Source organism: Castor canadensis, chromosome 12 (genome assembly GCF_047511655.1).
Source record: "Castor canadensis chromosome 12, mCasCan1.hap1v2, whole genome shotgun sequence".
In the NCBI taxonomy this organism is placed as follows: domain Eukaryota; kingdom Metazoa; phylum Chordata; class Mammalia; order Rodentia; family Castoridae; genus Castor; species Castor canadensis.
In genome coordinates, this window is record NC_133397.1 from 80,431,885 (window position 1) to 80,447,798 (window position 15,914).

Sequence of the window (15,914 nt, forward strand, 5' to 3'; positions counted from 1 at the left end):
GACCAATGGACATCATAGAAGCTACAAGTCAAGAGGGCTGGGGATATAGGGCAGTGGTAGAGCACTTGTCTAGTGCTCTACCCAAACCCTGGGTTTGATCCCCAACATTACCAAAAACAAAACAAAAAAATCAAAAAGAAAAAAAAGTTAAGAGAATCGATTTACTGGAAGAATCAATGACCATTCTGGTGCTCACCTATGGCTAAAATTATATTCCCCAGGAACTCCATGTAAGCTCTTGTGCTAGCAACCCTGGCAAGATGTAATTTGGGTAAAAGCCTGCAAATGCCATCTTCCAACTTGCCCACTTATTTCCAATAAAGCTTTCTTCTCCCGTTACTCTGTCTTTCGAGTTGTTGGCTTCTGAAGGCAGCAGTAGTACCAGACTTTTCACAGTTACACTAGCAATGGAAAAAGGCTCAGCTGAAATGTCAAGGGTTCTACCCCCTTGCTGGCTGGCGAACTGGGACAAAGTGCTTCACCTCTTTAGGTACTTGGTTTCTCCACTAAGATGAGAATCAAGACATCCTTCCGGCTGGGTGCTGGTGGCTGGCTCATGCCTGTAATCCTAGTTACTAAGGAGGCAGCATGGGCAAATACTTCATAAGATCTTGAAAAATTTTTTCACAAAAAAAGGCTGGTGGAGCGGCTCAAAGTGTAGGCCCTGAGTTCAAACCCCAGTACCACAAAAAAAAAAAAAAAAGACATCCTTCTGGCTGTGTGAAAAGGACTAAGTGAGCTGGTGATTAAAATCACTGCTCTATAAATATTAGTTTCTTTCCCTTCCCCCAGGCTAGAACTTTGACATTGTATTTCATTCATTTATTCATTCACGTATTTTTATATTTTTTACTGAACTTCGAAAATTGCAGAAGTTCTTTGTTTCCATTGCAACAAATTCAAAGAGCCCCAAGCGCATAAAGTGAAAAATGTAAGCTCCTCCCCTACCATTCCAATGTCCAGGGATCGTTTTTCTGCCAAGTATTTCTCCACCATCTGCCCTCTTCATTATCTCCTTTGCTGTGGGCTGTAAGCCATTTTCCACTGCATTGAGAGTTCCTCAAGGGCAAAAACATGTCAGAGTAGTCATCTCTGAATCCAGAGTGTTCACTGTTCCGTATGCATTTATAGAATGAATTTGACTCCCTTTTTTTTGGTGGTACTGGGGCTTGAACTCAGGGCCTTATGCTTGCTAGGCAGGTGCTGTACTACTTGAACCACTCCACCAGCCCTTTTCTTTGTGTGTGCTGGGTATTTTCAAGATAGGGTCTCGAGTTTCAGGAACTATGAGGAAAGAGTGACAGAAGTGGAGGTCTCCCCAAGAGCAGGCCAGAGGCCAGGTAAAATAAGCTCCAAATGATAACTTTGTCATTGGTTGGGGGACCATGAGAGAGTGGTCCCCGGACCAACAATGTTATCTGTCTGTCCTTTTTGGAATCCACAGTGATTGCAAAGTGACCGCAAAGAGAATGGCTTAGAGCAAAGACAGATACAAAATGGAGGCAGGGATGCCAAGTTTCTCCTATTTTTAATGAAATTGTGTGCTCCCCCAAAAAAAAGATAGGGTCTCACGAACTATTTGCCTGGGCTGGCTTCAAACCATTATCTTCCTGATCTCTGCCTGTTGAGTAGCTAGGATTACAGGCGTGAGCCACCAGCACCCCGTCAGACATCCTTAAAAAGGCAGGTAAGGAATAACACTGCTGAGGGTCAAGTGTAGGAAGAGCCAGTGGCTTTAGATACAAAACTACAACTCTGTTTCCTGAGACTATGTTTATCCCTTGGTATTTTCCTATTCTAATCTATTTCTAAAAAGAAAAAAATCTGATCTTGACCCAACCAAATTGATTTTTTTCTTTTTTTATGATGTCTAGACCATGCAGAAGAGATGAAATATAGTTGCTTCATCCCAATTTACAATGGCCAAATATTATTTTATCCCATGCGTATAAGTGCTCATGTCATTGAGAGATTATAGCAGTAAATAAATGGGAAGCCAAATTGATTTCTTAATGGGTCCCAATAGTCACAGTAAGCTACATGTAGCAATAAATCACCTCATGAGTATTAATGAGGCAAGTTTCCAATTCTTCGTCTGATTGTGACCCAACCCCACCCAGAAACTGAAACAGCCTTTGAGATCTTCATTCCCAAGTGACCAGATTTCCTTGTTTGTCCTAAACAATTGCCAGCAAACCAAATACTTGCAGTCTTTAACAACTGGCTCACCTTTATGGACCTCAGGGCCTTTTACATAGGGAACTGGATTAGACACTCAGATTTCACCCTAATTTAAAATTTTGGCTGTATAATTCTTCCTGGGAGCTATGGTTTGGGTGTGTCCCCTCAAATTTTTGTATTGAAAATTTAATCCCTGAAGTCATATTTGCAAATGGGGCCTGTGGAGAACAATTAGTAATAGATACAGTCATCAGAATGATGGAATTGATGACTTCAGAAGAAGAGGAAGAAGCCAGGTGTGCTGGTGATTCTCGCCTGTAATCCTAGCTAACAGGAGTCAGAGATCAGGAGGATCATGGTTCGAAGCCAGCCCAAGCAAATAGTTCAGAGACCTTATCTCAAAAAATCCTTCACAAAAATAGGGCTGGTGGAGTGGCTCAAGATGAAAGCCCTGATTCAAGCCCCTACTACCACAAAAAAAGAAAAAAGGAAGAGAGACCTGAGCTGATGTGTTTGATCTGTCTCTCTCTCTTCATGGGATGCTCTCTGACATGTTAGGATGCAGCACAAAGACCCTTAACAGATGCTGAGCAGCTGCTGGTAACATGTTCTTGGACTTCCTAGACTCCAGGACCATGAGCCATATGAACTTCTATTCATAAATTACCTGGTCTCAGGCATTTTATTATAGCAACAAAATGAACTAAGATGTTGGTCAACAAAAGAAAGAAGTACAATTGGCTCCTCTAAGGGAAAGGCAAGATCAGATAGAGTGGGCATCTATTGTATTGATCTGTCCAGTTTCCTGTTCAGAAACCATACCTCCCCTTCCTCTGGGAACCTGTCCTTCTTCCATTTTCATGGTAAAACCAGACCAGGCATGGACAATCAGTGTACTCCTGGCCATAACAGTTGACCTAAGGTGAGTTAGGGAGTCAGTCAGGAGTCTGAAACTGGGCTTTTAGGCAGGAAGGAGGGCTCCTAAATGGAGATTACAGAAGCCCCAAGATGTCTGCTGCTAAATCCTCTCTCCCTAATGAACACAGTACATCTGTTCAGCTTCCCCTCATCCTCCATATCAGGGGTGAGGAAAGGGTACAGCTATGGTGTAGATATGGTTTACATTTATCCCCCAAGGTTCTTGAGTGGGGAGCTTTGGTCTCCATGCGGCAATGTTAAGAAGTGCTGGGACCTTTAAGAGGTGGGGCTTCTTCCCTCTCTCTGGCTTCCTGTCTAACCACGTGGTGGCTCTCACAGGCTCAAATCCACCGTAAGTCCTTTACTAGAGGCTGAACCAATGGGCCATCTGATCTTGGAATATCAGCCCCCAAAACAGTGATCTAAATCAACCTCTTTTCTTTATGCATTATCCAGTCTCAAGTACTTTTTTTATAACAATGAGAAACTTACCAAAACAATTACCATTATTAGTTTTATTTTCACATGGAGATTTGGAAAGCTTAAGACACCTGCTTAAGATCACCCAGAAATCATTATCAACCTTGCTCAAGTCTGTCTTGACTCCAAACCTTCATAAACCCTGCCCTATAATGGGTTGACGGAACAGAACAGTAGCCACTCTAGTGAGGAATCGCAATTCAGCAGGGTCTTTTTTTTTTTCAATTTTTATTTTATTCATATGTGCATACAATGTTTGGGTCATTTCTCCCCCCTTCCCCCCCCTTCCTCCCTCCCTCTTCCCCCCTACCCCCTTGCTACCCAGCAGAAACTATTTTGCCCTTATCTCTAATTTTGTTGAAGAGAGAGTATAAGCAATAATAGGAAGGAACAAGGGTTTTTGCTAGTTGAGATAAGGATAGCTATACAGGGAGTTGACTCGCATTGATTTCCTGTGCATGTGTGTTACCTTCTAGGTTAATTCTTCTTGATCTAACCTTTTCTCTAGTTCCTGGTCCCCTTCTCCTATTGGCCTCAGTTGCTTTAAAGTATCTGCTTTAGTTTCTCTGCATTGAGGGCAACAAATGCTAGCTAGTTTTTTAGATGTCTTACCTATCCTCACCCCTCCCTTGTGTGCTCTCGCTTTATCATGTGCTCAAAGTCCAATCCCCTTGTTGTGTTTGCCCTTGATCTAATGTCCGCATATGAGGGAGAACATACAATTTTTGGTCTTTTGAGCCAGGCTAACCTCACTCAGAATGATGTTCTCCAATTCCATCCATTTACCAGTGAATGATAACATTTCGTTCTTCTTCATGGCTGCATAAAATTCCATTGTGTATAAATACCACATTTTCTTGATCCATTCGTCAGTAGTGGGGCATCTTGCCTGTTTCGATAACTTGGCTATTGTGAATAGTGCTGCAATAAACATGGGTGTGCAGGTGCCTCTGGAGTAACCTGTTTCACAGTCTTTTGGGTATATCCCCAAGAGTGGTATTGCTGGATCAAATGGTAAATCAATGTTTAGCTTTTTAAGTAGCCTCCAAATTTTTTTCCAGAGTGGTTGTACTAGTTTACATTCCCACAAGCAGTGTAAGAGGGTTCCTTTTTCCCTGAATCCTTGCCAACACCTGTTGTTAGTGGTGTTTCAGCAGGGTCTTAACATGACATGGTTTTACTTCTTTATCACACAAGGTTTTTAAGCAACTTCTGTCAAAATTCACTTTCCCTTCCCTTCTTGAGGTTTGGGAGGCTCCCATAGCTTTTATATGACTTTTATTATTAAAAGCCCAGTCAGGTCCATTAAAAACTACCATCTAAATTTTTTATTTACATCACTTGTGCTCTTTCCCTATCAGGAAATGTCTGAGGATTACTTCTTAGTGTTTTGGCTGAGATCAGGTAAAGAACAAGTGCTCTGCCACTAAGCTACACCTCCGGCCCTGGAGGCCAGTTTGTACTATAGGGACTTGGAGATAGGTAAGGGCTTTGGTGAGGAATGTGTGTGTGTGTGTGTGTGTGTGTGTGTGTGTGTGTGTGTGTGTATACACGTGCATGTGTCTGGAGTGGAGGGAGTCATCAACTGATTCTGCAGTACTTCCCCCTTTCTTTTTGGTGTCTTTCTCCAGTTTTGGGGCCTGAATAGAGCTAAAAAATAAATAAGAGTAATTTATTGTTGACATTTTTTTTTTTTTGGCAGTACTAGGGTTTGAACTCAGGGCTTCGCACTTGCTAGGCAGGTGTTCTACTGATTGAGCCACACCTCCAGCCAGGTAATTTATTTCTACTTAATCTTTCACAGTTTAAACCCCCTCCTTCTGTGGCTTTGGCTGCTTTGCTGAGTATGACTTGTGTCCATATTTTGGTTTCTTATAGTGGAAGGCTTAGCTCCACCTCTGTCTGGTTGCCTTGCCACAGTTCTTTGCTGATAGGTGGCACTTTGCTTACAGACAACTCTTCTCCTCCCTCCAGACTCATGATTACACCCAGTGGTCACAGTATAAACCACTGCCAACATCTCCCTCCCTGCTCTGAGCCTCTTTCCATTCCTCTTCCCCTGCTCTGGGAATCATGGAGGCAAAACAGCGAGTCTATTACCTCAGCAGAGGTCTGATTATGGCATAAAGTGCCAGTTTCTCTTTTTGCAGGAGTCCTCTAAATTTTCTTGGATTACTCCCTTCACTTGACTTTGAGAGGTATGCTAGTTGTCTGTTGCTGCACAACAAATTATTCCCAGAACGAGTGACTCCTTACCGTAGACATTTATTATGTCATCACCTCTGTGGGTCAGAAATTAGGAAGTAGTTTATATGGGTGGTTCTGGCTCAGAATTTCTCCCTCCCAAGTTGCAGGCAGTGTCGCTGAGGCCACAGTCATCTGAATGTTCGATTGGAGCTGGAAGATCAGCTTCTAAGCTCAGGGTCATGCTGTGGGCGGGAGGCTTCAGTTTTCCATCATGAGGGCTGCTTGCAGCATGGCAGCTGGCTTTCCCTGGAGTAAGTGATCTGAAAAGAAAAAACCAAGATAGAAGCTACACTGTCTTTTGTGACAAAACCTCAGAGGTGACATACCACTACTTCTTTCCTGTTCTGTTGAACACATGGATGAAACTTGATATCATATGGGAAAGAACCCCACAAGAGCATGAGTAAAAGGAAGCAGGGATCACAGGGACCATTTGGAGGCTGGCTATCATGAGAAATAAGGAAATATCCTCTCTACTGAACACTGCTCAACTGACTCACTTTCCCCCACTCTGGCCTCCAACAGCTTCTCTTGAAGACTGGACATTTAGCTAGGTACAGCAGCAGCTCACACTGCAATCCCAGCTATTCAGGAGGTGAAGATTAGGAGGATGGAGGTTCAAGGACAGCCTAGGCAAGCAATTAGCTAGACCCCATCTCAACCAATAAAAAGTCACTCCAGTCATATGGGGAAGCATAAATAAAAGGATCACTGTCCAGGCCAATCTGAATATAAAAGCATGACTTTATTTGAAAAATAACTAAAGCAAAAGGGGTTGGCAGCATGGCTCAAATGGTAGAGCACCTGTCTAGCAAGTTCAAACCCCAGTACCATCAATAAATAAGGACTGGAAGTTTGGCCTTCTTAGGATGATAGTTAGGACCCAAGGACCTGTTTGCTTAGCTTAGTTTGTTTAATAGACACATAAACCTAGAGCTCACCAAAATGCAACTGTTGACCTTTTTTCCAAAACATGTATCTCACATAATTGCCATGTTTTGTTTGAGACAGGGTCTTGCTGTGTAGCCCAAGCTAGCCTTGAACTCGCTATGTATCCCAGGCTGGCCTCAAACTCAAGATCCTTCTGCCTCAGCCTCCTGAGTATTAGGATTATAGGCATGAATCACTAACCCAAATTTTTCCGTAATTTCCCTTCAATCAGTATGTGGCAATTCCATTTTTCAAGTTGCTGTGGTCAAAAATCTTGGACTCATCCTTTACTCTTCTCTTTCTATTAAACTTCTATCTGTTCCATCAGCAAATCTTGTTGCTGTACACTGAAAATACAGCCAACCTTTGGTATACTCAGGAGATTTGTTCCAGGACCACTGGAAGATACCAAAGTCTACATATGCTCAACCCCCTTCTATAAAACGATGTAGTTTTTGCACTTAACCTATGCTCATCCTGTCATATACCTTTTCTTTTTTCTTTTCTGAAGTGCTGGGGATCAAACTCAGAGCCTCATGCATACTATGCAAGTACTCTACCACTGAGCTATATTCCCAATCCCTGTCCCATATACTATAAGTCATCTCGGCATTACTTGATACCTAATACGATGAAAATCCTATGTAAATAGTTGTTATGCTGTATTATTTAGGCAACAGTGACAAGATAAAAGTCTGTATCTGTTTAGTAAAGCTACAATTTAAAAAATATTCTTACCCAACATGGTAGCACAAACCTATAATACAAGTACTCAGGAAGCTAAGGCAATAGGATCATGAGTTCAATGCCAGCCTGGGCTACATAGCAAGACCCTGTTTAAAAAAAAACATAAACAAAACAAAAAAACCCAAAATGACAACAAAAAAGAACAAATCACCTCTTTATATATAAAAATTTAAATATGTATGCATGCATTTTATCCACAATTGGTTGAATGCACAGATATGGAACCTGTGGCTACAAAGGGCAGACTTACATTTAAATTCTGGCTAGCTGGAGCTAAGGGTGTAGCTCAGCAGTAGAATGCTTGCCTAGTGTGCACAAGGCCCTGGGTTAGATCCCCAGCACTGCAATAGTTACATAAATTAATTAAATAAAATCCAGCTAGTTCTCCCCACTTCTGCACTGCCACCCAGGCCCAGCCACCTTCTTTTCTCATTCAGATTACCCATTTTTCCTCCTACCTAGTCTCCCTTGCTTCCACTCTGCCCCCCTTCAATCTATTTTCAAGTTAGCAGCTAGAATAATCCTTTAAAAACATAAGTTAGATTTCACACTTGCTCTAATCAAGCCTTCTATAGTTTCTCCACGTCTTTTTGGTACTAAGGTAGAGTGCCTGCCTAGCAAATGTGAAGCCCTGAGATCAAACCCAGTACTGCCAACAAAAAGAAAAGGAAATAGGGTTCAAATTCAGGGCCTTGTGCTTATTATTAAGTACTCTACCACTTGAGCTACACCCCTAGCCCCTTTTTACTTTAGATTAGTTTTTAGATAAATTTTGAGTTTTAGCTTGGAACAGGCCTGGACTGAGATCCTCCTACCTACAGCCTCAGTGTAGCTGGGAACAGAGGTGTGGGCCATTATTCCTGACCTACTGATTGAGGTAGAGGTCTCACTAACTTTTGCCCATGCTGATCTCAAACCCCAATTCTCCCAATTCTCCTGATATCCACTTTCCAAGTAGTTTGGATTACAGACAGGCATGTGCCACTATGCCTGACCTCTTTTTTTTTTTTTTTTTGAGAGAGGGTCTTCTCTGTCCAACATTATCCATTTCTTTTATTTATTTAATGTAATTAATTTATTTATTAAAATATTTTTTGTGCAATGGCTCACACCTGTAATCCTAGCTACTCAGGAGGCAGAGATCAGGAGGGCTGCTGTTCAAAACCAGCCTAGGCAAATAGTTTGCAAGACCCTATCTCCAAAAACCCTTCACACACACACACACACAAATAGGGCTTGTGGAGTGGCTCAAGGAGAAGGTCCTGAGTTCAAGCCCTAGTATCGCAAAATATATCTATATCTACAGCTATATCTATAGCTATAGCTGAGCTATATCTATATCTATATCTATATCTATATATTGTACTGGGAATTGAACACCAGGCCTCATGCTTGCTAGCAAAAGCTCTTCCACTTGAGCTATGCCCCCAGCCCTTTTGTTTTTGAGACAGGGTCTTGCTAACTTTGTTGATCAACCTGCCTCAGCCTCCCAAGTTGCTGGGATTACAGGCTTTCACCACCTCGGTCAGCCTCATGCAAGCACTCTTACAACGCTTGAGCCACTCTGTCAGCCCCAGAGGTTTGGTCTTAATCCAATTAGGTAGGGACAGAAGGTTCTTGGTGGATAAGTGACATGAAGGAAACTAAGAATTTGAAAGGTTAATTTTTGGCTGTTTGTTGGGTGAATGGGGTAGGGTAAAATCCAGCTAAGAAGGTACCATTGTAATCCAGATGTGAGGGCACAAATGATTAATTAAAAACTAGATCCCATTTATAGAGTGCTAATTATGTGTCAGACACTGCCCTTTCCACTCCTCATCTTACTTCGGTCTTTACAGCAATTCTGTAACTTAGGTATTAGTATTATTCCCATTTTACAGATAGAAAAACTGTGTCCTGAACAGGTAAAATAACTTGTACAAGGTCATACAACTAGACAAGACCAAGAGAGCCAACTGCTGACACCCAAACCTGTCTATCTCCAACACATTCCAAAGTGTTACTTTCATTGAGAAGTGGTGAAACTAAGGGACATTGTAAAAATCTTCATGATAGAAGATAGGAATTTAAAAAAAAAAAAAAGACAGCCATGAGCTGGGGGTAGAGTGTGGGCTGAGTATGCAAGGTCTTGACTTTGATCCCTGGCCCAAAACAACAATAACAAAACCAAGAGTCTGACTTAAAGAAATCTAAACAAATGAGGCACAGTGGCTCAAACCTATAATTCCAGCTACTCCAGAGGCATAAATAGGACAATTGAAGTCTAGGCTGGCCCTGGCAAAAATTTGAGACTCTATTCAAAAAATAACCAAAGCTGAAAGGGCTAGGGATGAGGCTCAAGTAACAGAGTGCCTGCCTCACAAGTGCAAATCCCTGGCATCAAACCCCACTACTTCCAAAAAAGAAATACAACCAGGTTTTTGCAATGGGCCCCCTTTCACATTAGTCTTCAGTTGTCATCCATCAATTTGCCGTCTAACCTTGACTTCCTGGCTTTCCCCAGGAACCAACAGGCCTCTATCTGTCTTTTGGAAATGGCCATCACAAAGCTAACTCAGGTCTTTGAGCCAGGTTAACCTTAGAGGTCCTAGGCTCGTCTCCCTAGGCTGGCTTCCACTTATCCCAAAAAGTCAGATGCTCTGCTGAGGCACAGAACAGGCATTCCCATATTTTTTTTCTTTTTCCTTTTTAAAAATTTTTTTTTATTTTTGTACTTCTGGGGTTTGAACTCAAGGCCTCACACTTGCTAAGCAGATGCTTTACCACTTGAGCCATTCTGCCAGCCTTTTTTTGTTGCATATTTTTGAAATAGGGTCTCATTAACTATTTTCCTGGGCTAGCCAAGAACTGTGATCCTCCTGATCTCTGTCTCCTGAGTAACTAGGATTACAGGCACCTGGCAGGCATTTCCATCTTCATTTGCACCCTCTCTTGGCTTTTGTGTGTGTGTGTGTGGTACTGGGGCTTGAACTCAAGGCCTACATCTTGAGCCACTCCACCAGCCTTTTTTTTTGCCATCTTTTTTTTTTTTAATTTATTTATTTTTTATTTTATTCATATGTGCATACAATGTTTGGATCATTTCTCCCCCCTTCCCCCCGCCCCCTCCCTTATCCCCCCTCCCCTCCTTCTCCTCCCCTACTTCCTTACTACAAGTCAGAAACTATTTTTGCCCTTATCTCTAATTTTGTTGTAGAGAGAGTATAAGCAATAATAGGAAGGACCAAGGGTTTTTGCTAGTTGAGATAAGGATAGCTATACAGGGAGTTGACTCGCATTGATTTCCTGTACATGTGTGTTACATTCTAAATTAATTCCTGAACTAACCTTTTCTCTAGTTCCTGGTCCCCTTCTCCTAATGGCCTCAGTTGCTTTAAAAATTATCTGCTTTAGTTTCTCTGCATTGAGGGCAACAAATGCTATCTAGTTTTTTAGGTGTCTTACCTATCCTCATACCCCACCTTGTGTGCTCTCGTTTTTATCTTGTGATCAAAGTCCAGTCCCCTTGTTGTGTTTGCCCTTGATCTAATGTCCGCATATGAGGGAGAACATATGATTTTTGGTCTTTTGGGCCAGGCTAACCTCACTCAGAATGATGTTCTCCAATTCCATCCATTTACCAGGGAATGATAACATCTCGTTCTTCTTCATGGCTGCATAAAATTCCATTGTGTATAAACACCACATTTTCTTAATGCATTCGTCAGTAGTGGAGCATCTTGGCTGTTTCCATATCTTAGCTATTGTGAATAGTTCCACCAGCCTTTTTTTTGAGATGGGTTGTGGTGGGTTTTTTTGAGATAGGGTCTCATGAACTATTTGCCTGGGCTGGCTTTGAAACTCGATCCTCCTGATCTCTGCCTCCTGAGTAGCAAGGATTATAGGCGTGAGCCACCAGCACCCAGCACTTCTCTTGGCTTTTGTCATAGTTGTAGCTCAGTTTTACTCACTCACTTCCTCACTCACCCAGGTCTTGGGGGGTATAGGTTTCCCCCATCTGTTAGTCTTCCACAGGCAGAAGACAAATGAAGAAAATTATACCCACCTGTACCTTTTCTTAGCTGTTTGACCTTCAAAGCAATAGCTTATGGTGTTTTCAAGTGATAGGATTTGCACATTCCTTACTTGCACCCTGCACCCCAGATCCCTGAGCAATATTCTTAAATCAGCCAATTATGTCTACATTTATAGACCCACTTCAGACACATGCACTTTCTTTGAAAGGGACCAAGTCACTTTCCCAGAACACACTGCAGAATGCAAGTAGGCAAGCCATTACAAAACTTTATAAGCAACAGTGATGTGTACACATAGAGAACTCTCCTTCATGTAGTCTTTTATGCTTTCAGCAATCCAGTGTGATAGGTTTCATCATACTCATTCTACTCATAGAGACTTCGAGGTTCAGAGAGACTAAGTAATTGGATGGGTAGAACTGGTTACAGTTGGCTCTCAAAAAGGCAGGTATTTCATTTCAACTTGAATATGCCAGAGTTCTCCTTCCCCCTCCCCACTGGCCCTAACTCTGTGTTAAGCAGGCATCTGGATCCCTAATTCATGACAATTCTGCCTCTTCAAGGAACCACCACAGAGCTCAGATCTGAACCTCAGGACATTGTTTTTCAATCAGTTCACCAATGGGTAAAAAGATTGGGTAAGATAAGTCATCCTAACTAAACTTACGTGCACAAAGTGATAAACCCAAATACTAATTTCTTTTTTTAGGGGAAAGAGATTTATTTGTTTTGTTTAGTAGTACTAGGGGTTGAACTCCAGGCCTTACTAGGCAGGCATTCTTCCACTTGAGCCACTCTCCACCCCAGGTAGAGTTTTAAGCTTGCTCTACCATTGGCCTACATCCCCAGTCCTAATTTCTTAATTTATACTGGGAAATTAAACTGCTAGTAGGGCTAGAATGTTAGAAGTCTTTACAAATGTGTTGGAAGAGTAGCCTGGATTTGAATAAGGTTATAAAGAATCCCAAACAGTATACTTAGGAATACTTTCTCCCCTGGCCAAAATTGATCCTACTCTGACATATTGTCATCACTTTGTTCTTTTTCTAGATCCTATCTCTTTAGTTATGACATTATATTGGATGGTCACAATGAACTTTACTAGATGATAGTTAATTATAGTTTTCATCCGTAAGGAAAATTTAGAAAACAACACAAGTACATACCCAGCACATTTTCTAATTGTCTCCAGGAGAAATGTTTTTTTTTTCAGTACTGGGGCTTGAACTCAGGGCCATAATCTTGAGTACTCCACCAGCCCTATTTTTTGTAAAGGGTTTTTCAAGATAGGGTCCCATGAACTATTTGCCCGGGCTGGCTTCGAACCTCGAGACTCCTGATCTCTGCCTCCTGAGTAGCTAGGATTATAGGCATGAGCCACCAGCACCCGCCTCCAAGGGAGATTTTGAAAAGCTTTTCATTATGACGACTCTCACCCATACATAAAGCTAGGAGGGAATCCCTTGTATTCATAACCCAGATCCCACAGTTACCAACATTCTGAAGGCTTTTAGTCTATTCTGCCCTCCACCCCAACACACATACAATTTTCTCTCATAGTATTTTAAACCTAATCTCTAAATCTTTAAATTCAGGTGTCTCCTGTTTGGAATATACTCAATGTATGGAGTATAAATGGTCTAATCTTAAAGCCAGCACACCAAATTCTCTGAGGTTAAGATGAGATACTGGAGCCAGGTACCTGGTGGCTCACACCTGTAATCCTAACTACTCAGGAGGCAGAGATCTGGAGGATTTTGGTTTGAGGCCAGGCCAGGCAAATAGCTCACATTCCCAACACAAAAAATGGTGGAGTGGCTCAATTGATAGAGAGCCTGCCTAGCAAGTGTGAGGCCCTGAGTTCAAGCCCCAGTCCCGCCAAAAAACCCCAAAAAAGTTGAGATCCTGTATGCAAATGGGCTGTAGTTTCAAAAATTGGACTCTGAATTAAATTCTCCAGGGGGAGATTTTCCAGACAAAATCCATGAATCCTTTCCCAGGCCTACTGACTCAAATGTCTGGGGATGGGGGCAAGTCATATGTGCATTTCAAAGACGCCCAAGAAATTTGATGGTAGAGCACCCTCTCTTGGGACGCCTCCCAATTCTGGAGGCTCTACTCTCCCACTTTACACTTTTCTATCTCAATAAACTCTCCTACTTTATACTTCAAAAACAAAAAGAAATTTGTAGGTTTTTGTTTGTTTGTCCTTTTTTTTTTTTTAATGGTACTGGGGTTTGAACTCAGGAGGCGAGCACTCCAGCATTTTGAGCCACACCTGTGCCCTTTTTGCTCTGCTTCATGTTGAAGATAGGTTCTTGCTTTTGCCCAGGTTGGCCTGGACCGAAATCCTCCTATTTTATACTTCTTGCCACAGCTGGGATGATAGGCACGTGACATCATGCCTAATTTTTTCCCACTGATATGTGGTCTTGGAAACTCTTTTGCCTGGGCTGGCCCAGAACTGAGACCTTCATAATATCAGCCTCCTTTGAAGTTTGGGATGATAAGTGCACCCCACTGCACCCAGATATTGGTTGAAATGGGGTCTCACTAGCTCTTGCACACACACCCCTCGCCCCCCACCCCAGCCTTGAACCACCATCCTTCTGATCTCCGTCTCCCAAGTAGCTAGAATTATAGACATGAACCATTGGTGCTTAGCTTGACTATGGCTTCTTGGGAGACCAGGATTGAGAAGTTGCCACTGGAGAGTTGTTGGCTAGATAGTATTAGAGCTAATTTTCTTTCTTTTTTTTTTTGCAGTACTGGGGCTTGAACTCAGGGCCTACACCTCAAGGCACTCCACCAGCCCTTTTTGGTAATTTTTTTTTTTCAAGGTAGGGTCTTACAAACTATTGCCCAGGCTAGCTTTGAACTTTGATCCTCCTGGTCTCTGCCTCCAGAGAAGCTAGGATTACAGGCGTGAGCCACTGGGCGCCCAGCTTAGGGCTAATGTTCTATGCTCTAGGGTCTTCTCAGAGCACTGGAGGTACAGGGGGTGGGGTCCTGGTCAGCGACAACATAGGGCTAAAGAGGGACCTGACCCTAAGGCCCCCGAAGACTCCTGAGAAAGGAGGGAAAGTCGTACCTGTCTTGAGAAGGGCTGATGTTAGGCCCTGAACAAAATTAGTGCATTTACTTTCCACACTCTTTTGTTTATTCTCACTTTCTTCATCATAAGGAATTTTATAATAACAGAGCTGCTGATGGTAATCTATCAGAAATCCAGCTGATAAGCACACAACATGTTTGAAGGCCTGTGAGCTGTATAGTGGACTTAAAAATAGGGGTGTAAGGGTATAGTTCAGTGGTCGACTCCTTGCCAAGTATGCATGAAACCTTGAGTATGATCCCTAGCACTGAAAAAAAAAAAGGTAAAATGGTAAATTTTATTTTTTAAGCACATTTTTTAAAAATCCAGTTGACAGACCAGGTGCTGGTGGCTCACACCTATAATTCTAGCTACTCAGGAGGCAGAGATCAGGAGGATCAAGGTTCGAAGCCAGTCCCTGCAAAAAGTTTACAAGACCCTATCTCAAAAAAACCCATCACAAAAAAAGTCTGGTGGAGTGGCTCAAGGTGTAGGCCCCGAGTTCAAACCCCAGTACCACAAAAATAACAACAGGAAAAAAAACCAATTAGAACACTTACTATGTCCTGATGATGGGTTAGCAGGTGGGGAAGTGGGTGTGGCCTATAGGAAATGAGTAAGACCTGCTTTCTGTGGTCCAGGAGCTCCAGCCTTACTGGGAATCTGCAAACTGAGCAACATAGTTCTAGTAACACACATAAACATGTGTAGAGCCTGAAGGGCTGTGAAGGGACTTGAATGCTACACTAAGGAGATTGGATTGGAAGTAATGGATGGTTTTGAAATCAAGGTATGACATGAATAGATGGACTGCAATTCCTAATGTCTTATCACCATACATCACTTTGTGTGGAGTGTATAAAAGATCGACTTTTACAACTTTAAAAAGTCAGTCCCCTCTAAAACGGACTCATATCCTGTTACTCTCTTTAAATATACTTAGGCTCAGGAAAGAGTTAACTTTGGTTAAGTATCTTGGAAAGACATAAACACAGATGTGGCAAGTGCTCTGTAGGAGATGTATGTGGAAACAGGAGTACATGCCCTGGCCTAAGGGAGTCCTTTAAAGCCTCCAGGAGGAAGTGGGTAAGAGGAAGTCAGCTACTGAAAAGAGGAGGGAAGTGAGGAAGCAAGTGAAGAAGCTGGAACATTTAGGCAGAGGAAGAAAGCTATGGGCAATAAGGCCAGGGAGGGTCAGGGCCAGATGGCAGAGAGCTTTGTGTGCCAAACTAAGGGACTTACAATCTCCTTCCCAAAGGTGATGACAAGCCATTAGGGCCCATTAATAACAACAATGATGA

The 15,914-nt window shown here is 42.4% G+C and overlaps 1 non-coding gene across 1 annotated transcript; it reads right to left on the reverse strand.

The window, feature by feature from the left end:
• Nucleotides 1–1,864: 1,864 nt before the first annotated feature.
• Nucleotides 1,865–1,996, reverse strand: LOC141415272 (small nucleolar RNA SNORA20). Its single transcript, XR_012440260.1, has one exon. It is a non-coding gene; the product is annotated as a small nucleolar RNA SNORA20 (small nucleolar RNA).
• Nucleotides 1,997–15,914: the final 13,918 nt, after the last annotated feature.